This window comes from Apus apus, chromosome 23, assembly GCF_020740795.1.
Source record: "Apus apus isolate bApuApu2 chromosome 23, bApuApu2.pri.cur, whole genome shotgun sequence".
Classification (NCBI taxonomy): domain Eukaryota; kingdom Metazoa; phylum Chordata; class Aves; order Apodiformes; family Apodidae; genus Apus; species Apus apus.
In genome coordinates, this window is record NC_067304.1 from 6,848,959 (window position 1) to 6,858,101 (window position 9,143).

Genomic DNA, 9,143 nt, shown 5'->3' on the forward strand with positions numbered 1-9,143 from the left:
CAGGCACACTATCAATGCACAGAAGAATGCCTAATGCCAGGTAGACTTAGTCCGACCTGACTAACTGAAAGCACTGCACAGCCTGGGTCATGTATTTTTCTCATTTAGCAGTGATCTGGAACCACAGATTTAAAGACAAAAGTCTTACTATGTGCATGGTTACTTAACTTTTATCCTTCATGAGCTGAAGGTTTTCTTGCTTTGGCAGGTCACTGCATACAAGGTAAGGGACTGGTAACGTTAGCCTCGGTAAGAAAATATTTGCTCTGGAATCAGCGAAGCAGCTGTATCCGTGAGCACAGAACTAATGAATCCTGATTCCCTAAATCTGGATTTGCATCCAGTTATTTATCTGTGTCTTGTACAATAATTTCAAGTCTTCCATGATCTCTTGTGTGAGCTTCGTTTAACAGTATCTCCAGTTCCCCCTGAAAGTAAATCAGTCGATTGTGTGCCTGAGTGTTGACATGTAGTACACTAAGACATCTCACCTCAGGAAAACAGGAGTGATCAGACCAGAATGAAGAGCAGCACTGTTGAGAGTGATGACTGCAGGTAGAATGTTTTGCATTCTGACTGTAGAGCTGCCTCTTCTGACTGTTAGGCTGAGTTCTGTGTAGCTCTAAGCCCCACAACAGCAATTGTGAATCATCACTACCTCTTCCTTCCACATCAGCACCTGAAAGCTGGAGGGCTGGAGGAGGCACAATGTGTGAAAAAAGTGCTTTTGAGGACTGCAGGTGGATTACTCTTGGAGTCAGTGTTTTTTGTGCTGCTTGAAAGTCTTAGGGAAGGTGTTGGAGAAGTGGCTGGGCTTTTCTCTTCAGAAACAATACTCTTTGAGGAAAAAAAGCTGCCCAAAATGATGAAAGTCATTTATTTCTGAAATCTTTGTGGGTTTGGAAGTAACAGAGGTGAGTACAGCTGGTGTGCCTAAAATCTTAGCACTTTAGGGAGGTGCTGGGTCACTGAGGAAGGGACCCACAGAGCATAAAACAGTTTCCAGAGATCCTGTGAAAGTACAAGGGGGATGGATTGAGGTTAACAAGTTTTGCTTACTTGAGAGACACTTATTTAGGTGTGTATGTGTGAACAGTTACATTCAATAGTTCCTTGCAATACTAAGTCTCTACATGGAAAAAGATGTATCAAAAATACCCACTTCCCCTAGCTTCTCCAGGAGTTGCTTTGATGTGAATGCAAGAAATGTCTTAAGCATCTCAAATAAGGCATTCATAGTGTAAGACAGCATCTGTTTTACCTAGAAGAATATTTATAAATTTGAGCTTTAAAAGTTTCCAGAAAATAGAACATAGGTATCTTATGTAAACTTGCCGGAGAGCTCTGTTGCTAAAGGTAAATTGAACCTAGAGATACGAAACCTTTCCCCTAATACTCAGCTGGAGAAAGCTTACCCATGTTCTGCTAAGTAGAAGTTAATCAAGAGGTTGGGCAGAATCATCACAATGCAAGTTCTCTTTTGTAAGTTACAAAAAATGAAAAAGTTGTTGCAGGCATTAAGTGATCTATTTTGTCTTTGTTAGTTTGCTTTATAGTACTATGTACATGGTAGAAGCTACTAGAAAAAAGTAGAGGCTCACTTATGGGTCATGAATAAATAGGTCAGACAAACAAGTTCATTACTGATTTACTGTAGGACTCAGTCTCCTGTAAATATTTTCTTAACTGTTTCTGCCACATGACTCCACAGTTGAGTCGATAACATATACAGAATGTAGCTTGAGTGCGTTAGAAAATTGATCTGTGCATGATGCATTTCCAATACACTTCAATTCAAACCAAGCAGTGATGTAAAATGTTCATTTATGATGGCTTATGGAAGTGATTTGCACTACTATTTTTTTTTCTCTTTTGGTGAGTTCTGTAGTGCACAGTAGAAAGGAACCATTTTACTATAAATAAAAACATCTCAAAAGCCTAAGCTTATTAAAAGCAAAATGTCTGTTTATTGTTCAAATAGTGTTACAGACAGAATATAATTCTAATGGCAATGATACAGACAGAGAGTAGAGTGATGAGAAAAACTTTACATTACTCTTCATATTCAGCAGAGATTTTGCCTGATAGTTGTTTGGAAAGATATAGTAACTATAAATATTCATGGAATACACAAGACCTGCAGTTCTTTTGAAATTCCTTTTTTATTAATGCTCAGCTATTGGTCGGCAGTGAGGGTTAGATGAGAGCGTATCTGGTATTTAAAATATTAAGAGAACCATGAATTTTGAAAATCGACACTCAAATGTTTATTCTGTGCACTTCTCTGAGGGGATAAAAAGCTTTAAGATACTCTGCTTAGTTGCTGCAAAGGGTTTTCCCACAATATACCTTTTTGTACTTGGCTGAACCAGACCAGGCTTGAAGTCTGAATTTTTGAAAGCCATAAAGAGTTCACTAATGGCAGACTTTTGCAGGAGTTCTCTCTCTGTGGATAAAAACTTCTTTGATGAAGTTTTGTAAGGAGTCTGGTGTACCCTTCATATTAATTGCCATGACAAGAGCATTTCAAGAGGCAGCAAAATACATGCTTCCCCTGTTTTGAGGTTTTTGTTTTGTTTTTTTTTTTTTTCCACTGGTTATTTGCTACTAACACTGTGATATCATTGATCTTTCTAAGATTCGGAGAGTCTGACAGCATTATCTTTGTTGGGGGGTATTAGCACTGTCAGTGAAGCTCATAGCTGTTTAAAGACTCACCCAATGTTAGCATGAAATGAGACCATTCTTCAGGAGGTCTGGACATGCCATTTGTTGCTGGATAGCAAGGTTATCATTTGCAGGTTCCTGGAGAAACCATGGCTTCCAGCATGGCTCCTCTGCTTGTTGCAGAGGATTTGGGACCAGAGCGGAATACTGACTCTGGCGTAGAATGACTCCTTTCTGCTCAGAGATATGAAATGAGCCTCATGTTTTCTCTTCTTGCTCTCTAATACTCTTCTGCCATGCTCTAATAGAAACTATGTCTCCTTGTCAAAGTCTGGCTTCATCACATGTGCATAATGCGTGCTGAGATAATGAGAATAGTTTGCCAGTACAGCCATACTTTGCTCATGACCTTTGGGAGTTGGCAGCCGCTTAAGAGATTTTATACCCACAGAGGATGAGTGTTATAAGCTGATCCTTTTTGTCATATTAGTGGACAATGACATATGATCATATCAGAGGTTTCCCTTCTTTCAGGCTTGTAGTACCGAATCTTCATATACAGCAGCAGGTTTCACTAGAGGCGTAGGTACATTGAATATGGTATGTACCAGAGCCTGACCTACAGGTGATCCTCACAAGGCAGCACGTTGTACTTATTTTTAAGGCAGGCTTCAGTGGCCCTGAATAGCAAGCAGCTTTGGAATATCACAGGTACAATGAGCACTGTGTCAAAGATTCTCCCACAGAAATGTCTTCTTTTTTCAGTGTGCCCCAAAACATTTCATGATGCATAGGCTTAACATCAAACTTGGAGTGAGATGCATTTGGCTATTGTGGGTGGGAAAGAATGTGCTTTGTTGGAGGAATCGTGCCCTGACACCAGAATACTCAAATGATAGTCTTGCTATACACCGTCTCCCTGTCCAGTATCCTCTTGTCAGTAGTGATAAATCTTGAAGAGGCTTTGGTGAAAGGCTGAAAAGAAGTGCAGATTAGATAGCATTTAAAGCAATACTCTAAAAGTATTTTGTGTCATACTTGTCTTCCAGGGCCTGACATCTGTATTGCGTAACAACAGTGGAGCTGGTGAAAATGTAGAAAAGCTGGGACTCCCTGCCAATGTTACAACTTGCCTTAACTACTAAAAAAGGCAGTAAACTGGGAATGGTATATCAGAGTGAATTGCTCTGCACTTGCCCTGTTTCTTGTGCTTGTTTTCTACACATCTTCTGGACGCTGTTGGAGACAGAACTCTGGGCCAGAGTACCTTTGGATTGAGCCAGTGTGGGAGTGCTTATGTTAAGTAACTCTGCAGTAAAAGGCATCGTTATGTGTGGGAGAGGCATTCTAAGTTGAGAACTGAATGAAGGCACAGCTTTTCAATTTTGATATGAGGAAAACCAGGCATGGATTCAACACCTAGTAGGACTGCAACACTTCGGCACCGGGTTTTTCTTTCAGTAATACAGACATTGTTTCATCTTCACTATGATTATCACCTCTGTTTTGCTGGGTAAATCTGCTCAGTCTGCCACATTAAAATCCCTCACACTGTATCAGCAGTCAAGTGAAGCTCGCTCTCAAATTATTCACTTTTATGTGTTCTGGACTTTCTTGTCATGTGTGCTAATGTGAGACCACAAGTAGTAAGAGGGAGGTGGGGGAGTTGAGGGAATACAGAGCTTTGATGAGACATAGTGAAACAGCTGTAGTAGAGATGTGGGATGCTGCTGAGAAAGAGGTGACATAGTGACAGGCCAGGTGAGACAGAAAGGTGTTCAGGAAAAGCAAGTGACTGCTGGTAGCTGTGAATCTGTGTTGGCACAGGGAGAAATTAAAAATGTGCATATGCTGAATTAAATTTTTGTGTGCTGCACAGATCTACATAAATAATAGTATTTTCAGCATATTAGCAGGAAGAGGGAGAAGCTTGGGGAAGATCCCCCACTTTTTTGGGTCAAATTAGGGTAGCAGATCAAACCTTGAAAATAGGAACAGCCATGCTCTTCAGGGACACTTTTACACAGACCCCCTCCCAGGGGTACAATGAAGAGGCTTTGTGGCATTGTCAGCAGTCTTGCAATACCATAAAGTGAAAGTACATCTGTGAAAGTCAGCCATACAAATAAAATTGTGGGTTTAAGACATGCAGCTGTAGCATTAGTTGAAAATGCTCTCTGCATGCACAGGAGGAATCCAAACCAATTTGGGTTTGAAGAAAGCAGGGTTTACTCCAGGACACAATGTGCAGTATTTGCAGATCATTGGACAGCTCAGTCTAGTACAGATCATGCCTTTTTATGGGGACATTCCAGCTCCAAAGAAAGCAAATTCTTCTGAAACACATTGTCTTAGTTAAACTTTTAATATGTTTTGATATTGCTAGCAGAAGCTTTATATAATGTGGTCATGTAGTGCTCAGCAAACAAAAACTTACTCTATGTGCTATTGAAGAAATGGAGACTACGGATGAAGTGGATATATTACCACTACAAGATTTGCACAGCATTTTATATCTGGAATCAATGGGTTAATTACCTTTCCAGCACTGCCTTGGGTCTGGTGAAATACAGTGTTTCAGTGAGAATGTTGCTTTGGGAGCAGTGGGAGAAGGCAGTGTTTTGCCTAGCTCACCTTGAGCCTGGGTTATGAAACTTGTGGGGGCTCTCTGTGGACTGCAGGAAGAATCTCAGTTAGACCAGATGATCCTCAAAAAAGATTTTGTTCTAACCTGGTTATCGATCTTATTCCTCCTTTCCTTAATGTAGTGCACTTGTCATATCCTCCTTCCTCTAGAGCAGCCATTGCCATGAAAAGGAGTTTTAATTGTCCATCCTATTATTGTTGCTTAGAAAAATGCGCAGATAATCAGTATTGCTGAAGGCTCTGGACTTATTTTGTCTTCATTCTTGTAACCTGAAAGAGCATGCACTGTGGTTGGTGACTAAACATGGACCTGTAGCTGCCTTATGGGTAGCCACGTGCCTGGCTTCTTTATGAATATCCAAGATCTGTACTGTTAAAGGCTTGGCACTACATGAGCTCCTGCCATTTTACTATGTGTCTTGGCACCATCCCCCTTGCTATGCTGTGATTCTTTTGAAATGCTGAACCCCATTGTGTCTTAAAACTACTCCTCTTTATGCAAGAAGGGAGAGTTGATATTTTGGATTTTCCTCTTTTTACTATTCTCAGTACATGCAAATACAATTTTACTTTGCATTTGTCATTCCATAAGCCTTTAAAAAATTGTATCATTCCAAATGCAGGCTGTCAGATGAGTAAAGTAATTCTGCTTGGAAATTAACCTAGGAATTAAATGTTTTACTGTATTAAGAGCACAACTCAACATACAAATCTCATGTAATACACATGCCTAAAGTGTTCTTACAAAGAACAGCTACTCAGGTGTTCTGGAGTTCCAGAGTTACTTGCAGGATGTTCAGAGAGTTGCCTCCCTTATTCTTCAGCTCTAATCTTGATTTTTGCATGGAGCTCTTTAGTGGGCCTTAAGTAATTGTACAACCTTGTGGTCAGAGTGAAAAGTTGTGTGCATGCTTTTTTTTTTTTTTTAATTTCATAATGTATTTTCTGTTTACATATGGCCTACCAGTTCCTTGAAATTTTTTTCATGGGATGCTGGAGAAGATGGAGTTACTGAGTTGGAGCTTATAATCCATTTTCTCACTTGTTAGTAAATTGTCAAACAAATAATCATAAATGTTTGTAAATCTCCTAGATCTTAAAGACATTCTCCAGGTAAAGCAGAAAGAGTGATGCTGGATCATGTTCTCAAGGTAGTGGAAAACACTGTTACTTAACTGAAGCTTAGCCCTGCCTTCTCCATGCTTAAGTTTTTAAAGATCTGCCCAGTGCTGGAGTGGAAGTGTACTGTTCATCTGTTTTTCAGTGTCTCCCTTTCTTTTAGAATTATATTTAATGCTGTAATGCCTTTAGATGTCCAGAATTTAAATTATTAACATTTACATAATGCGTTGATGAGAGACTGCAGACCAAGTTCTAGCATGACTGGCAAAGAGAGTATTTATGTAAGAGGTGACTGATGGCAACTTGTCCCACTCTGCTAAGTTTCTTCTGTGACTTCTGTGTCAAAGGTGAGTTCTTCAAAACCTCCAGCTCCCTTAACTTTTTAACCTGCTTGCTGGGAACAAGAAGATTTGTCTTTCCCAGCATTCTCCTTTTCACATTTCCCTTACTGCAAAGAAGAGCTAAGAGAAAATGAGAAAAACCCAAACCAGAACAAAAACAACAACACACAACACAACCTTCATTCCTGAGTCAAATTTGCAATGAGAACCCTGGAGTCTATTTTTGTCCAATTTCATTTGGACAAAATTCAAGAATTTGATTTTTCCCATTGCTTTACTTTGTACTTTACTTGACTCGGAAAGCACAGGCTGAAACCAATGCTGAACCACAACATTCAATTAAAACAGGGCAAGTAAGCAGGGAGAAGAAATCAATGGGTGGATTATTCTATCAGCTGCTGTTCCCGTGATCTTGTCTTATACTTTAACTGCACTACTAGAACTGCTGCTGGGAAGTGGTGTCATTGTAAAATCAGATCAAACTGCTGCATCCTCTCAGCACAAAGCAGACAATTGGATCAATACTGTGAGCCTATTCTTATTTGCTTTCCTTCTAAGCAGCTGGACTGCCTAATCCATCCATACTATAGAGGCTAATCTGATTTTAATCCTCTACTCTCCCACTATGAAGTTAAGCAACTGCCTGAAACAAGCATAAATCAGTACAGATGCCAGGCGTCTTAGGTATAAATTTTGCTGCTGTTGTATGCATCTAGCAACTAAGTCAGAAATTTGGAACAGACATGCTTATCAATCATAAAACTGCCCATGTATCTAGTGAAAAAGAAATCTAAGGCAGGAAGGAAATGTTTTAGAATGACAATATCTAATTTTTAACTTGTCCTTAATTCTATCATATAGTGTCACTTTTCCAGGTAGAGTGTAATAGCAGCACTTCTGAAGCTTCACATAAAGGCTCCTGTAGATGAGTGGAAGTTAACAGAAATAAGAGAATATGTTACTGAGCTAGTATGAGCTGTTTTATAAACCAACTGTTGGTATAGGGACTTCTATTTAAACAGACTGATAGTCTTCATTTTGAAATGGGAGTGAGTGGAATACGTTTCCCCCCCTTCCCCCCCCCCCCCTTTCTTTTGTATCAGCTACTTATATTAAATTGGTTTACTGATGTAAAACAAATGTTGTAAACCTGTATGGATGCTCCTAATCATTGACTGGAGGAAAATGAATTGCTGGTGACTTCCTTCAGAAAACTGGCTAATATATATCTGCACTGTGCCACAGAGCATCAGACTTCATGTGTCTTTGGTGATAAATAAACCAAAACATTTCACTCTAGCAAATGCAATTCAGCAAATTAATGTACCTGGAATAATTGTTACATCATAATGCTGATTTTGTAGTTACACAGTGCTAGTTCTGATCTCTCCCAACTTGAAACTTGGTCTCCTGGAAAGTTTGGTATTTTTAACTGGGTTCAAGTGGTAGATACCAGTCTTTAGATGTTGAAATGGGAGCTGTAAGGTTTTTGGGATATGAAATGGTCTGCAACATCATGTAGTGATGTACTCCATTCATAGATTCTCCTGTGTATTCAGAAGGTATGCCAAAGAGAAAAATGCCAGTGTCTGCTTACAGAAATAGATCAATAGACATAATCAACATTGCTCTAGGTAGTTTGAATGGCTTCCTGACTGTTCATCATAACAGTACGTTGTCTCTCTTAAGCTCCTATGAACAACCATAAACATCTTCATTTCTGCACTTATTTCAGTATATTTATTTTTGTAGCAGAGGGGGGAAGTAGAAAATCCTCTGTGCGGTAGCCACAGAAGCTGATCTACCGCTGAGCAGGCACATAGCCAACTGGATGCATGGGCATATATGCAGACAGCCAAAAGGACAGATGTAACAAATCAGATTTATGAGGTCAGTTTTCCCAGCCAATAAAGTCCAGATTGCTGTCTGCCCTGTTATAACCTTCCTGTGTTTAAAAGGATGTGAAACAGATAATCCAGCCTTTGGCGGGAACAACACTGATAAAACACAAACATCATTTCTGTAGCCACATCAGCTTATTTTTCCAATTCAGCAGAAAGTATTGGCTTGAAGATTGTTGAAGAGGTCACAGTATTTTTGTACTGGTTGTGTGTGAATAAAATTTTTCTCAGTCCATGGGAAGGGACAGAGTATACTTACACAGTAGAATATAGCAAAACGGAAATTTGCATCTTACTGTAATGCAGCAATGTCCTGAGCACTCATATGCAAATGATACCTGCTCTTCAAATGCTGTAGATGAGTCTGTCCTGTTGTGAGCTCTGAGCAATATGGACAAAATGCCAATTACAGTTTCATGAGCAAAGTATATTTGAGGTGTAAATGAAAGAACCATTTGTAGTCTAT

General features: G+C 39.5%; 1 long non-coding RNA gene across 9 annotated transcripts in view; it reads left to right on the forward strand.

The window, feature by feature from the left end:
• Positions 1-9,143, forward strand: part of LOC127393654 (uncharacterized) — a 116,381-nt gene that overhangs the window by 82,304 nt on the left and 24,934 nt on the right. The window lies entirely within an intron of this gene.